Genomic DNA, 16,872 nt, shown 5'->3' with positions numbered 1-16,872 from the left:
CCTACTTAGTGGCAATGCCCTGTCACGACGCCACCCCTTTCGACAAAAGTACCCTGAAGCAAGTCGAACCCCCTTTGGTAGTTCCGCCATGAACCTCTAGCCACCATGACTACAAGATCATGCTAAGAGATCTATCTCGATAATAGATCTAAGATGAAGCAAACCCAAATAAAAGAACGAAATCGAAAGAGAGAACATGATCGCAAATAGATTCGGAAGACATGATTATCATTACTCACATAATAGATTCGTTTGGATCGTCACCACCGAGTACATACCATTGACGACTCCAACTAGCTCATGAACTCCACCATGGCACAACCTCACAGGGAGGCCATGGTGGCTAGGGGCGGCCTAAGCCATCTCCTAGACAACTTCGAAGACTTGCGGCGGCTGTCGTCTCTTTCCGGTCTAGGCCCTAGGTTTTCATCGAGTTCTGGGTGGATGGATGCTCCGAGTTGAATAAGGTGCGAGCTATTTATAAGCCGAGGAAGCCACCGGTCGAAGGGGAGGCCGAACCGCCTCAGAAACAGGCTAGGCCGGCCGGCCTACCCTGTTTCGGGCTCGCCACGATCTCATCTTTTGCGTGCAGACTCCTCGCATCTTCTAGAGTTTATGTCCTTCACGATTGCACCCCTTTGGACGTCGTTATCTTGGAGATATCTTCGAGGAAAGGATAGGATAGGGAATCCTTCCTTAAATCTTCGTTTGCTTTGCTTAATCCCGAAGTATCTTGATCTCATCTTCGTGGGCTTGGCCCTTTGGGCTCTCTTGGAGGATGGATGTGCTTGAATGGGCTTCGAATCAACATGGGCTTTGGCCTTCGTCTTTCTCCGTGTTAGCGCTCGATCACGGGCCTCGTCATTTCATGCTCCAAAATAGGCCAAAAACCTGCAAAAATGATGTTCCTCCAAAATATATGTGCAAGTGTGAAAATGACCAATAATTAGGTCGAGGTTAGGACGGTTAGTGATTTTGATATTAAATTCATGCCATTATCAAGGATAAACAAGGGATAAAGTGGGTACTTAAGGAGCGCCAACATTTTCCAACAAAAATGACCCATTAGTCCTCCTGTATGTGATTCCTGTAACAACAAGAGTCTAACAGAGCAATTTGGCACACATATTTTGTTAGCTCTAAATAAAAATCCATCATTAATATGATATTTTTCCCATCCTTTTCCAGCTGTACATTTGGCATACGGTTCTGCAAACTCATGATTATTATGATATAAATCTTTCATACTCTCTAGTCCCGGTACCTTTACCTCAAGTTGGTTTAACAAAACATTTCTTTGGGACAATCCATCAGCAACAAGGTTATCCTTACCTTTCTTATATTTCACCACATAAGGAAAATTTTCAATGAATTCAACCCACTTGGCATGCCGACGGTTCAGTTTGGCTTGGCCTTTCAAGTACTTCAATGCTTCATGATCTAAATGGATGACAAATTCTTTTGGCCATAAATAATGTTGCCAAGTTTCAAGTACTCTTACCAAAGCGTACAACTCCTTGTCATACATGGAGTAGTTCAGTTGTGCTCCTCCCAACTTTTCACTAAATATGCAACCGGTTTTCCATCTTGCATGAGCATACCTTCAATTCCAATCCCACTTGCATCACATTCAACCTCAGAGGTTTTTGTGAAATCTGGCAACACAAGTAGGGGTGCTTCCGTCAACCTTTTCTTCAATTCTTGAAAAGCAATCTCTTGTGGCTCACGCCAATTGAAGGCAACACCTTTCTTTGTCAATTCATTTAGTGGAGCAGCTATGGTGCTGAAACCTTTCACAAATCTCCTGTAAAAACCAGCAAGTCCATGAAAACTTCTTACCTGATTTACATTCTCGGGGGTTGGCCATTCCTTTATTGCTTTAATCTTGGATTTATCCAATTGAATTCCGTGTCCAGAGACAACAAAACCAAGAAACACAACTTGATATGTGCAAAAGGTGCACTTCTCAAGGTTAGCAAACAATTTTTCTTTTCTAAGTACATCCAAAACTTGTTTTACATGTTCTGCATGTTCTTCCAATGTTTTGCTGTAAATAAGGATATCATCGAAGTAAACCACAACAAATTTTCCAATGAAAGCTCTTAAGACATGGTTCATGAAAGTACTAGGAGCATTAGTCAAACCGAAAGGCATAACTAACCATTCATACAACCCAAACTTTGTTTTGAAAGCAGTTTTCCATTCATCTCCCATCCTCATTCTAATTTGATGGTAACCACTTCGCAAATCAATTTTACAAAAAATGATAGAACCACTCAATTCATCAAGCATATCATCTAGCCTAGGAATAGGATGACGATAACAAACAGTGATATTATTGATGGCTCTACAATCAACACACATTCGCCATGATCCATCTTTTTTTGGCACCAAAATAACTGGGACAGCACAAGGACTTAAGCTTTCACGCACATAACCTTTGTCTAAAAGTGCTTGTACTTGCCTTTGAATTTCCTTTGTTTCTTCAGGATTGATGCGGTATGGTGGACGATTGGGTAATGCAGCTCCAGGTATGAGATCAATTTGATGTTCAATGCCTCGTAATGGGGCCAGCCCTACTCGTATTTCCTCTGCAAAAACATCTTTGTAGTCCTGCAAAAGATGTGAAATAACACTAGGATGAGATGTTATGTTATTAGCTGAAAGCAATGTGTCCTTGTACATAAGTACAATAAGTGTTTGGTTTGGGTTATTCCTCACATCTCTCATTTCAGATTTGGTGGCTAACATGATCAGATTATTTTCCTCGCTTCTTCTTTTTATCTCTCTCATTTGGCTTGTGGCTCTCACTCACCGATTTGTGGAGGGCACTCATATTCTTTTTCTCTCTTTCTTTCTCACTCTCAATCTGCACTTCGGAGCTCTTTTGCAAGTGTTCAGCTAAGAGTTGTTGTGGTGTCATTGGTTTAAGTACCAAGTTCTTTCCCTTCCACTTGATGGTGTATTGATTTGTACGACCACAATGTAGAGATGAACGATCATATTGCCATGGCCTTCCCAACAGCAGATGACATACTGTCATGGGTGCCACATCACACTCTATGGTGTCAACATATTCACCAACTTTGAATGAAACTTTCACTCTTTGTGCAATCTTGATGGAACCAGAGTTGTTTAGCCATTGTACATGGTATGGGTGAGGATGTTTCAGCAACTTCAAACCAAGTTTATCAACCATTTCTTTGCTAGCAAGGTTGTGGCAACTTCCATCATCAATTATTACTTTGCACACTTTTCCCTCAATCTTGGCTCTTGTTTGGAACAGATTATGCCTCTGTCCATTTTCAGCTTCTTTCATTTGTACACTCAAAATTTGAGTAACAACAAGAGCAGCACCTCCCTCAAATTCACTTGATGTATGAGCTTCATTTTTAGTAGCATCTTCTAATGGTCCCTCATCTATAACTTCCTGCTCCTCATCACTAGCAGATTCATATTGTCCTTGATCATTTACAATGATGGTGCGATTGTTTGGACACTCCCTTATAACATGACCACAACTTCCACACTTGAAACCCTGAATTCCACTAGTTTTTGCTGCAGAAGTCATTGAGGTAGATGATGATATTGCAGGTTTGCTTTTTCTCACTTTGAACAGCCAATTCTTTCCCACTAGAAGCACCATGAGCACTAGAACGTAACCCACTACTTGAGTTGGTGATTGCACCTCGATTTGCATTGGCTCTTGGGGTAAATTTACCTCCACTTGGAGTACCCTTGGTACTGAATGTCCCTCTATTGCTCTTCATGTCTTGCTGCAATTGATGCTCAGCTTTGCTTGCTTGATGTACCAAATCAATAAGATGACGGTATGGTTGAAACTCAACAATGCGCTGAATATTGCGATGCAGCCCAGCCATGAAACGTGCAATGGTTTGCTCTTCATCTTCATAAACATTGGATCTAATCATTGCCTTCTCCATCTCTTTATAATACTCTTCAACTGAGAAACTTCCTTGCTTCAAATTCTGCAATTTATCAAAAAGATCAAGCCGATAGTACTTCTGCACAAAACGAATTCTCATCTCATACTTCATTTCTTCCCAAGTAGTAATAGGAGGTTCCCCATCTTCTTCACGATCACGGAGAAGTTGTTCCCACCAGATCAGAGCATATCCATCAAACTCTAGAGATGCCATTGCCAACTTCTTCTCTTCGGTATAATTATGCAAGCAAAGATTTTATCCACCTTCAAATCCCAAGTGAAATAAGCTTCAGGATCAGATCCTCCCTCAAATTTGGGCATGGTAAATTTCAGTTTACCCAACCTCTCTTCTTGGTTACCTCTTCTATGAGGTCAGCGACCAAAAGGATTTTGTAAATGGCTATTATCATCCACATCTTCAGAATCATCACTCTCATTATGTCTTCTACCTAGTCCCCTTCCTCTACCATGTGCACCATATCGGTTCCTCCTTCCTTGCTATCTTGCTCTACTAGCAGCAGCTCCTTCACTTTCTTCACTATCACCATGGTTTCTTGCACCGTCATGAGGTTGGCGACGTCTTCTAATTTCAACCATAAGGGCCTGAAGATCTTGTGTCAACCTGTCCTGCCTTTCTTCGATGCTTTGCCTCATCTCATTGAATTGTGCAATGGTAACACATTCATCAAAATTGGGTTGTCCAGACATCTTGCTGTATGGTTAGAGAAAATAAAATAGCAATTATATGTGGAATGGAAATTATGTGGATCTCACAACCTCACCTTCTCTTACCAACCAAAGCTCTTATGTTTCCCTATAGATCACAGAAGTAATCCGTGTGGTGGTAAAGAGCTGTGATAACTGAGCTAATACAAGATCAAGCAAACCGTACACGATGGTTTTTATGTGGAGCTTGGTAAGGGTGATACACAAGGGGCAATTTGAATTCTAGTTGTTGTAAAGTTAAATAGCAATCCAATCTAGAGATCCAATGCCTAGTGTTGTTCACAAGATATGAGTGATGTAATGGATGCAACACACGCACAAAAGAAATTTCAGACTTGATGCAAACAAGGATTATGCTAGGGATGGATGGTTCACAAGGAATCTCCTAGCAAAAATTGCACCAAAGGAAGATAGCAAACTAGTTACACAACTTGATATGAAAATTCAGCACTTGTGCATAACAACAATCTGATCTCTCTCCTTTCCTTTACAACTTTTTTCAACACAACATTTTTTTCTGCAACTTTTCTTTCCTCTTTTTTTTGACTGTTTTTTTAACAATACTTAAGACAACATCAGATATAATACTTGCAAAGATTAAAGGTAGAAACTCATGCAACCAGCAGCTATATATGTTGATAGGATAAAAGTTTACGCAAAGGATAGAATTGATTTACTCTTTTTTTTGTGGGAATTTTTCAGCGATATGAAAGGCACAAAAGGACACAAAAAGGATGATATGATCAGCAACTAAACAAAGACTCTAATAGACTGAAACTTAACCAAACTCACTAGATAAACAGATTGAGATAAAAGGCTATGACAGAATTTTTTTGGCTTTATGGTGGACAGGACGAAGACAAAAATATATGTAGCTAAGGGTAAAGAATCCTACCGTGGCAATGTAGCTCTGATACTAGATGATGAGTCTCGGTCCCGATCTTCACAACGTAGGATCTTGAACAAGATAACTAGCTAAAATCTCAGCCAAGGTAACTAGCTGCAAGCAGCCGGGTAACTAGTGCAACCTGACGACACGCACAAGGAGCTAACCACCGTCTCTATACGGCAGCCTGAACCAAGGATTCGCCCAATCACACTCTCAAAGAACCAACATACGTAGCCTGCACATGAAGTAGTAGGTGCACGGATTGGGTGCCGATGAAGCGGTCGCTTCTGTAATTCCAAGGGAAATCACAAGAGCAAAGGGGTAGAGATCTCTCTCTGATTTTGTTAGCACACAGCTAAACAAAAAGGGTTCTATTTCATTATCAAAGTCTTCACTAAAGTACTCAGATCTCATTAATGGATAATCAAAAGTACTCGGCAAGTATGCCATTGGAAAGTAGACTTGATAAGCTTTCCAAAAATGTCCTCATTGACCACCATAGCTTTTGAGAATCAAAAGTTATGACTGATTCTTTCGGACTGTTCTGCAGCACTGGACGGGTTTGAGTGTGGTCCTTCTCTGTAATCTTCTCCTTCTGTGTTCTCATCATCATCCTTGGTGAACCTGAGCAATGACAACGTGCATGACATAGGAAGTATATAATTCTCATTAATATTAAAATGAATTTCACAAAGTAGCGCGTTCACCTCTTGTTGTAGTTTCTTAGCTCGGCTACGTGTAATTGGTCCAATGTTTACTTGTTCTCTTGGTTGGTTGACATCTTCCTCATCATGTGCTTGACTTATATCTTGTTTAGGTGAGATGGCCTCATCACTCGGACACATTTCTTAAGTTGAGAAACATGGAAGATATCATGGATGGCAGATAGTTGTGGAGGAAGTCACACTCTATAGGCCACGGGTCCACAAGTTTCGATGATTTCATAGGGACCAACATACCGGGGAGCTAGTTTTCCTTTTACTCCAAATCGTTGCACACCCCTAGTTTGTGAAACCCGTAGGTAAACATGATCACCAACTTCAAATTGCAAGGGCTTTCTTCTTTTGTCGAAATAGCTCTTTTGCCTAGATTGTGCCGCTTTAAGATTTGCTTGGATTACCCTCACTTTTTCCACTGCCTCTGTTACGAGATCGGGTCCGAATACCACTCGTTCTCCGACATGCGACCAGCACAAAGGAGTACGACACCTTCAACCATACAAGGCCTCAAAAGGTGCCATTTTCAGACTCGCTTGGTAGCTGTTATTGTAGGAGAACTCTGCTAGGGCTAGACATTTGTCCCAATTCTTGTCATAGTGAATGACACAAGCTCTCAACATGTCTTCCAAGATTTAGTTTACCCTTTTGTTTTGCCCATCGGACTGAGGATGGTACGCTGAACTTCGAATCAATTTGGTGCCAATGGATTCTTGCAATTGTTCCCAAAAGCGTGCCACAAATTGCGCACTGCGATCGGAGATAATTGTTTTTGGTACACCATGCAAGCAAACAATGCGATCGAGATAAATCTCAGCATATCTCTTGGCATTATAGGTGTTGTGCATTGGAATGAAGTGGGTTGTCTTGGTGAGCCTATCAACAATGACCCAGATCGAATCATGCTTTTGAGAGGTGTTTGGTAAGCCAACAATAAAGTCCATGCTTATATCCTCCCACTTCCAAGATGGTATAGGCAAAGGTTGGAGAGTACCGGCTACTTTCAAGTGGCTAGCCTTTACCCTCTGACAAGTGTCACATTCAGGACATATTTAGCGATCTCCCTTTCCATTCTAGTACACCATAAGTTTTGTTTTAGGTCTTGATACATCTTGCTACTACCAAGGTGAATTGAGAATTTTGAAAGATGTGCCTTATCAAGAATTTGTTTTCGGAGATCATGATTCTTTGGAACAACAAGACGACTTTCAAACCAGAGAACTCCCTTATGGTCCTGACGATACTTTTCTTCCTCTTGAGAGAGTTTTTGTTTGATGATCCCAATGCCTTTATCATGTAATTGTGCCATTATGATTTGGTCATGAAGAGTGGGTTCAACTGAGATGTGATTCAAGGTGCCTTGAGGAATCATCTCCAAATTCAGCTTTCTCATTTCATGACATAGTGGCTCAGTATAGGGCTCGATGGATAGGCAATGGCAATGAGCTTTGCGACTTAAAGCATCTGCTACAACATTAGCCTTGCCCGGGTTGTAGTGCACCTCAAGATCATAATCTTCGATTAATTCGAGCCATCTTCTTTGTCTCATATTCAGATCGGCTTGAGTGAAGATATATTTGAGACTTTTGTGATCGGTGTACATGTTGCAATGTGTACCCATCAAATAGTGTCTCCATATCTTTAGAGCATGTATGACAGTTGCAAACTCCAGATCATGTGTTGGATAATTCTGCTCATGTGGCTGAAGAGCTCGTGAAGCATATGCAATGACCCCATTTTCTTGCATAAGTATACAACCAAGACTAGTGCTAGAAGCATCACAATAAACATCGAATGTCTTGGTGTTATCAGGTTGAGTTAAGACAGGTGCTGTAGTCAAGTGTTCCCTTAGCCTGTGGAAAGCCTTTTCACATTTTTCATCCCATACAAACTTTACTCCTTTCTTCAATAGTTCGGTCATCGGCTTAGCAATTCTGGAGAAATCCAGAATGAATCGGCGATAATATCCAGCTAAACCAAGAAAACTACGAATCTGATGAACTGAGGAAGGAGGTTTCCAGTCCATCACCTCTTGTACCTTACTGGGATCAACAGCTATGCCTTCACTGGATATAGTGTGGCCTAAGAATTTTACACTATACAGCCAAAACTCGCATTTGGAAAACTTGGCATATAATTGATCATCTCTAAGGCATTGGAGAACAATATGTAGGTGCTTGGCATGGTCCTCTTCATTCTTGGAATAAATGAGGATGTCCTCAATGAAAACCACAACAAACATGTCAAGCTCAGGTATGAATACCGAATTCATGAGATACATGAAATATGTAGGAGCATTTGTGAGACCAAAAGACATGACCAAGTATTCATATAGTCCATATCGTGTGGAGAAGGCGGTCTTAGGAATATCACACGGGCGAATCTTGATCTGATGATAGCCAGAGCGAAGATCAATTTTGGAGAAAACTCTAGCTCCAGCTAGCTGATCAAAGAGAACATCAATGTGGGGCAGTGGATATTTGTTTTTGATTGTCACCGTTGAGAGGTTGGTAGTCCACACACAACCTCAAACTATCATCCTTCTTCTTCACAAAGAGGGCTGGACAACCCCAAGGTGAAGCACTAGGGCGAATAAAACCTTTATTTAGAAGTTCCTGATGTTGGATTTTTAATTCGGCCAATTCTTTGGGTGGCATTATATAGGGCCTCTTTGAGATAGGTGCAGTGCCTGACTGTAATTCAATGATGAATTCAATCTCCCTATCCGGTGGCATTCCTGGCAAGTCATTCGGAAAAATATCGACATACTCACATACCACTGGGATTTCCTCTAAACTGGATTCGTGCATGGCAAATGCACATGAATTGGTGCACTCCTGGAATGGTAAATAAAGGATAGTGGCTCCTTGAATTGGGGAATTGATTTCGACGGCTCAGGAAGGAATGTCCAATGTCACTCCATGTCGAGTCATCCAATCCATCCCTAATATGATATCTAGACCTTCAAGTGCCAACAAGATCAGATCAGTTTTGATGATTTTGCTACCCAGTTTGATCGAAATATTTCTTATGACTTGGTTTGAAGCAACTTTTCCACCCGGTGTTGATATCATATAAGACCCTTTTGTGTGACAGAAATCCAAACCCACTTTTGCACCAAATTTAGCACTAGTGAAACTATGGGGCAGTTGTGGATAGAGAAAGTACCCGTCATCACTGGTGCCCCTTCTGGAAGCTCTGTAAGAGTGGTAAAGTTAACACGCCCTTGCCTGACCTAAACAGTCTGCCTTCTTTCCTTGTTCTTGTTATTTTGATTTGCATTTTGGCCTGGATTTCGACGTTGGGGCTGCGGGCATTCTCGAGCAAAGTGAGCTGAACTTCCACAATTGAAACAATTGTTCCCGTCACTTGGACGGATCGGCTGTGGAGCATTCGGCCTTGGGCCGGTTTGCTGCGGAACAGGAGGTCGCATACTGCCTTACTGCTGTGGGGGCCTAATAACCCAACGCCCTTGCTGAGGGGCTTTCTGAGCGGATGGAGGTGGCACATTTTGCACAATACGATACCTCTGTGCAAGGGCACTAGAGGGTCCAGCTGGTGCCTTTCTCTTCTTCTCAGCCCTATATGCCAGAATACAGTCCTCCTGAGTGATTGCCATATTAACAAGCTCATTATAAGAATCAGGCCAGGCGAGGTTCAGAAGCTCCTTGAGTTTAGTACTCAAACCCCTGCGGAAACGATCCCGCTTCTTGGCATCTGTGTCAGCATGATGTCCTGCATACTGACAGAGACTGTTGAAGGCCTGGGCATATTGCAGCACACTGCGAGTCCCTTGTGTGAGAGCCAGGAACTCATTTATCTTCCTCTCCATAAGACCCCTCAAGAATATGATGGCTTTTGAAGGCATTTTTGAATTTCTCCCAAGTGACAACATGATCAGCAGGGAGCATGCCATGATAATTATCCCACCAAAGACGCGCTGAACTGCGAAGTTGTTGTGCAGCAAAGCGAGCCTTACTTGCTTCGGAGCATGGTACTTGGAGTAATGAAAACTTGGACTCGATGGTACGAAGCCAAGCATCCGCATCAAGAGGTTCCTCGGTCCTGTTGAATAGTGGGGGCTGAGTACCCATGAAATCTGAGTAACTGGCTTGGTGAACATTGTGTCCACCTCGCTGCTGCTGCTGCCGCCCTTGAACAAGTTGGCGGAGCAGCTCAGTCTGCTGCGATCCGTTGCCGCTTGCATGCCCGAAACCGTCCGGATTGCCAAGGGTCGTCGGCAACTTCGCGCGCCTCCAGGCGTTGGACGTCTCCCACAACGCCTTCACCGGCTCGCTGCCGCCAGCGCTCGGCTCCATCGCCAGCCTACAGGTGCTCAACGCCAGCCACAACTAGTTCCAGGGGCAGGTCCCCAGCGCCGTCGTCTTCGAGTGCAGGAACCTCATGGCCATGGATCTCTCCGGCAATGCGCTCGATGGGGACTTGCCAGACCTGTCGCCGCTCAAGTCCCTGGCCTATCTCAACCTCTCCGGCAACCGGCTCCGCGGCTCGGTCATCGTGGCGTTGCTGGAGCAGCTAAGGGTCCTAGACCTCAGCAACAACCGCATCACGGAGTTGAATTTTAGCAGTGGGTATGCTGGCTATGCATTGATGTACCTTGACTTGTCGGGCAATGAGCTTCTTGGAGAATTCAACATCGCTGGCCGGTTCTGGAACCTGAGGCATGTCAATCTTGCACACAACTATTTGTCAAATGCCAATTTGCTCATGTCATTGGGTGAGATTTCTGAATTGGAGTATGTTAATCTGTCAAGCACTGGATTGCATGGGCAAATCCCTCATCAATTTTCATCTCGATTGGTTGGATTGAAGGTGCTCGATATGTGAAGGAACAATATCAGTGGGGTTGTCCCAGACATGACCTCTCTTGGGCTACGTGTGCTGGACTTGTCGGTGAACAATCTCACAGGTGAGATACCTGTGGCTTTGGTCAAGAAGTTGGCATCGATGGAGCATTTCAACTTCTCATACAACAATCTCACTGTTTGCGCCTCTGAGCTCTCTCCTAAGGCATTTGCAGCTGCATTTGCTATGTCCAGAAATGATTGCCCAATCGCTGTGAACCTAGACAGTATCAAGAAAAGAAGAGGGAAGCGTAAGGGGGTGAAGTTGGCATTAGCTGTTGTGCTTTCACTGTTCTTCTCTGTTCTCGGGTTCCTTTGCTTGGCAGTGGCATGTAGGAGGCGGAGGAAGAGGTGTGATACACTGCCTATGGTTAAGCAGGAGTCATTCAAAGAGGAGCCTACGTTATCAGGGCCATTTTCTTTCCAGACAGATTCAACAACTTGGGTTGCTGATGTGAAGGTCGCAACTTCAGTGCCGGTAGTCATCTTTGAGAAGCCCTTGCAGGTTTGCTGACCTGTTGGCAGCGACTTCGAACTTTGACTGGGGTACCTTGCTGGCTAAAGGGAGGTTTGGGCCAGTGTATAGAGGATTTCTTCCTAGTGGAATTCAAGTTGCCGTGAAGGTGCTGGTGCATGGGTCGGTAATGGAGGACCAAGATGCAGCAAGGGAGCTTGAGCGGCTTGGACGGATCAAACATCCTAACTTGGTTCCTTTGACTGGCTACTGTCTGGCAGGTGACCAGAGGATTGCCATCTATGAGTACATGGAAAATGGCAATTTGCACAACCTACTGCATGACTTGCCACTGGGAGTTCAGACGACCGAAGATTGGAGCGCAGACACTTGGGAGGACAATGGTGGTGGTGTCGCAACTGAAATCATCACGCCAGAAGGTACTGCGACATGGATGTTTCGACACAAAATTGCATTAGGTGCCGCGAGGGCACTAGCATTCCTCCACCATGGCTGCATTCCGCAGATTGTCCACCGGGGTGTGAAGGCAAGCAGCATCTACTTCGACTGCACAATGGAGCCTAGGCTGTCTGATTTCGGGTTATCAATGATCGCCGGAACTAGAACCGACAATGATTCGTTGCACCACTCCCCAGGCTATACTCCGCCGGAGTTCTCCATCTCAGAGAACGCCATGGCAACTGCAAAGTCCGACGTTTACAGTTTGGTATTGTGTTGTTTGAATTGGTCACCGGGAAGAAACCGGTGGGTGACGAGTACCCAGACCAGAAGGAGGTGAACCTTGTGAACTGGGCCAGGGCGATGGTCAAGGCGAACCTCGGGTCGAGCATCATCGACCCGAAGATTCGTGACACAGGGCTGGAGCAGCAGATGGAGGAGGCGCTGAGGATCGCCTACCTATGCACTGCTGAACTGCCATCCAAGAGGCCGGCCATGCAGCAGATCGTCGGCCTGCTCAAGGACATCGAGCCAAAAGTAGCACAGGACTAAAGAACTGAAGAAGAGATTACTGATTGCTGGTAGCGTTTTGGGTGGTGTTCAAGGATGTGTAGCTTAGGCTGGCTTGAGTGAGCTCTTGGTTGTTTTGTCCTAGTGGAGCTCTATCTCTATGTGTCAACCCCTGCTCTGCTGAGCCTGAGATACATCTGTTCTTTTTCCCCCTTCTTTCTCTCCCTGACTCTTCCGGTCTTTGAAGATGTTGCAGTACAGCTTTGCCATACCTACGCCTTACTGCTAAGAGGGAGCTGTGAGGCACTGAAAGCTCCGATCAATGTGCTTGTGTTTTGCAAGAGGAAGAGCAAGCAGCTGCAGCTGCCCCTGTCCCTGTCCCTGCTTTCTTCGCCTACTGTTGGCTCATACTACATCAAGCCCCCTCTCCATTGAATATACATGTCTTGCAATCTGAACAAAGTGTCCAGGCACTGTTCACCCACACATTGATGGATATTGCATGACATGATTGCAGCTGGAATCCTACACTGTCCTGAAAGTTTCCTCGCGCACTGTTTGGAAGATTAAAGCATGTTCCATGCCATCATTATGCTCGCAACCCCTTTCCCATCGGCCAAAGCACAGGAGGACAATGGGCGCTGGTGGCTCTGCTTTACTCGAGTTAAGGGACGCTTTTTCTGCCTTGCAAACCAGGCTGCTCTCCTGATCTCTCATCCTCTGGGTTTTACGCCATCTAAGTATCTTGTTAATAATGCTTTCTTGCCATGCGCAGCTGCTGGTCCCGGGTGTGGTGACTGGATGATGGTGATGGCTGCTCTTTTGGGGGAGCCAGTCACTGCAAGTGCACACAATGCCATCACTCTCTTCACCGTGCATCGAAACCCAACTAATCATGCAAGCGCGCTATTCTTATGATTGTGCTTCTGTTTTTGTGTAAACACTTAGCTTCTTTTTTTGCAAAAAAAAAAGAGGAAACACTTGATTTTGGAGTTGCAAATGTTTTGGCAGTAAATTTTCCGTGCCAGAATAAGAAAAATACCAAATGCTCTCTCCTGTCCTGAATATAAGTCCATCTGAAATTCTGAATGTATCCTTGGTCAAACGTTTTTTCAGTTTCATCATCAATAGCTAAAAAATCATGTAGATTTGTAGGTTTATTTTGAAAAATATTTTCATAGTAACATTTCTTTTTAGGTACTGCTAGTAGGGTTGATGTTCTAGCCGTACATTTAAAAATCAGATGTAACTGGCGTGGCCGTAGCACCGTGTTTTCACATTTGGGACAAATGGGAAGAAACAAAACCCGCGTGTCTCGTGTCAACATCGGAAATTTGGGCGGTTTCGCCATGATTAGCGTCACGTGATTTAGAGTACAAAGTACGTAGGAGGTCAGCAAAAGAAAACGCCCAAATTGCAATTAGTTAGGCCATCAGGATCAGATCACGGCTGTGCATGCAGCTCAATCGATTAAAGTAGCTTGCTTTTGCTGGAGTCTTAGGAGGTTACCAGTACTTGCATGTTCGTTGCATGTATGGTGGTATTACATTGCTCCAAGTACAACAGCGTCTATTTTGCTTTTGTCCAGCCATGAGAGCTTCCAACATGCAAAAATGTGGTACGCCTTAGCTGTTATGGGCTCATTGCAAGGTATTGTCATGGGTATGTAGCTTCATATGTGTTGGGGACGCCACCTTCGCCGTCGCCGAAGGTGCTCGGCTGCGCGAGATGAAGCAGAGCGGCGTGGCGAAGCGATCACCGAAGACGAAGGGAACTTGTCCAAAGGCCCAAAGGCGAAGGGGGGAAGAACACAGGCGAGTCCCACCGAAGGGCGGCGAAGAGCTGAGCGTCTTGGCGAAGAGGCGTGCAGCGAAGCGGTCCCAAGAGCCCCTTCCGAAGGACCAGCGAAGGCTCTTGTCGCAAAGGGGCGCGGAGCGAGGCGGGTCCACTGTCAGGAGATTGTACGGAATGTCGAGTCCAGCTGTAAATCCACTGCACTCTGTCGGTTCTATAAACATTACCAGAATACCCCCGAAATATTCCTAGATGCCGGCAGTTAAGGGGTAGTTAGGGGTTTTGGGCCCGTGAGTAGGTGAGACGTTGGGCTATAAATACCCCCCCTTTGTAACTGTGTGACACGACATTGAAGACAGAGCTATTACGCCAATGCATTAATTTTCGTGTCGTTACTGTGGTTGTGATTGTTCCCTTGAGGATTCGCCTTCGATGATCTGAGCTGTTGTGATACTCCTTCTCCGAAGCGTATCTTCCACCAATAGTTTTGGCGCCCACTCGTGGTTCGTTCCGACACGACCACATGGCAGCGAAGAAGAAACCCAATACTGGCACTTCGGAGGAGGTCAACGCCTCGACCGAAGCCCCGTCTTTGACAAATGACGCCCTTGTCACGACGAACAACGACAATAAAGAAGACCAAGGCGAAGACCTTGAGGTCGAATACCTCACCGAAGGAGAATTCGAGGTCGAACTCCATGACCTTGGCATCTCCGCCGAAGACTTCCAAGTCACGAAGAGAATCGACGCACGTCTCACCGAGCGTCTTCGCCACGCGCAGCAAGCTCAAGCTGGCACATCAAACGCGTCAGTGGCAACAAGATCCAAGGGCAAAGGGCGTAGCTCACCGCGCAAGAGCTGGAGCAACTCAACAAGCTAAAAGAAGAAGAGCTTCACTGCAAGGCAATGCGGCAGGCCATCCGTGATCGTCTGGAGATGATGAAGCCTCCTCGCCAAGCCCCGAAGCCCGTGCCACAGGAGCCTCAGCCCCAAAGGCTTCGCCAACAGCCCATTCTCATCGAAGAAGAATTATACTCAGACGAAGAGGAAGGCGAATACGTGATGCCGCATCAGCACCGGCCACAACAAGGCCTCGCCACACCTCTCTCGGCAGAGATAGAGGAGCTCCCATGGCCTCCACACTTCAACTCAACTATTCTCCCGCAGTTCGACGGAGACTCCGACCCAAAAGATTTCCTCCTCAAGTACGAAGCGGCCATCGAAGCAACCGGAGGCGGTCCGGCTTGCAAGGTCAAATCATTCGTTCTCTCGTTGAAGGGCCTCACTCAACACTTGTACTCCAACCTCCCAAATGGTCACATCCACACCTGGGACCAACTCCGAAGGGAGCTCACTGCTGCTTTCAGAGCGCCGAAGCCTGAAGAAGTCAACTCGTGTGACTTCCACAACTTGAAGCAAGAAGGGTCCAACCTGCAAGAGTACTTGCACCGTCTCGTCAGGCTCCGCGCAAGGGCTCCAGATGTAGCGGAGAAGACCATCATCGACGCCACGGTCGTGGGTTTGACCCTCAGCCCGTGTGGGGAGTACCTCGAGCATCACAAGCCGAAGACCCTGAACAGGCTCTTCGAGATAATGCAAGAATACTGCATCTCAGACAAGGGTAAGCGTCGAAGAATCGAAGAGACGAATGAGAAGAGATCGCGTAATCGCGATCGACCGAAGCCACATCAGGCTGAACAAGCGAAGACCCCGAAGGCTGTGAACACGGTCTCCGATGACGAAGCCCGCGACTCCCGGCCTCAAGACAACAGAGGACAGAGGAGCGACCGAAGCAACTCCAACCGTGGCTGCAGAGAAATCTCCGTCCGAAGGCAGAAAGTACCATACTACTGCATCCATGGCAGAGACAAGGGTCATTGGACGAGCGACTGCCCCCTCGTTAAAGAGAAGAAAGAGGAGTTTGATCGAAGCACTAGCACCCAACCGCCGAAGCCCGTCAATTACACTCACAACAATCAGCCGCGAGGCCCGCCCCCACAAATCCAGTGGCAGCCTTCGCAACAACCTCATTGGTCTTAGGCATATCCCACTTTATCCCCGTCTTTCCTAGCCTTCCACTACAACCCCACATATACCCCACCAGCCCTTCCGGCCTGTTCGGCACCTCACCTATCACAAATCCCAACCCCTTCGGCGCCACATTAAACATGGCATCCATCACCCACACCACAAGCTCCCACCTACCTTCCTCCACCTCCAAAACTAGAACCTGCCACAGTCCCAGAAAGAGCCAATGACCCCGTCGGAGGCACGGTAAATGTCATTAATGCTATCTCCGGCGGGTCCAACAAGCATGTGCACGAGATGAAGCGGTATAGAAAAGAATATCTCCACACAGTCTCCCACATGTGCGAAGGCAAACATTTCCGCACCCCTTGGTCCCATGTTCCAATCACATTTTCCGAAGCCGACCTCAGGCTTCAGCACTACCCACACAACGACCCACTCGTCATCCGCGCCAACATTGGCAGAAACTCTGTCCACTTCGCGGG

At 45.7% G+C, this 16,872-nt stretch overlaps 1 pseudogene; it reads left to right on the top strand.

The window, feature by feature from the left end:
• Positions 1–8,459: 8,459 nt before the first annotated feature.
• On the top strand, positions 8,460–12,628 carry LOC120678045 (annotated as a pseudogene).
• Positions 12,629–16,872: the final 4,244 nt, after the last annotated feature.

This window comes from Panicum virgatum, chromosome 6N (assembly GCF_016808335.1).
Source record: "Panicum virgatum strain AP13 chromosome 6N, P.virgatum_v5, whole genome shotgun sequence".
In the NCBI taxonomy this organism is placed as follows: Eukaryota; Viridiplantae; Streptophyta; class Magnoliopsida; order Poales; family Poaceae; genus Panicum; species Panicum virgatum.
This window is presented reverse-complemented; position numbering and strand designations above follow the sequence as displayed.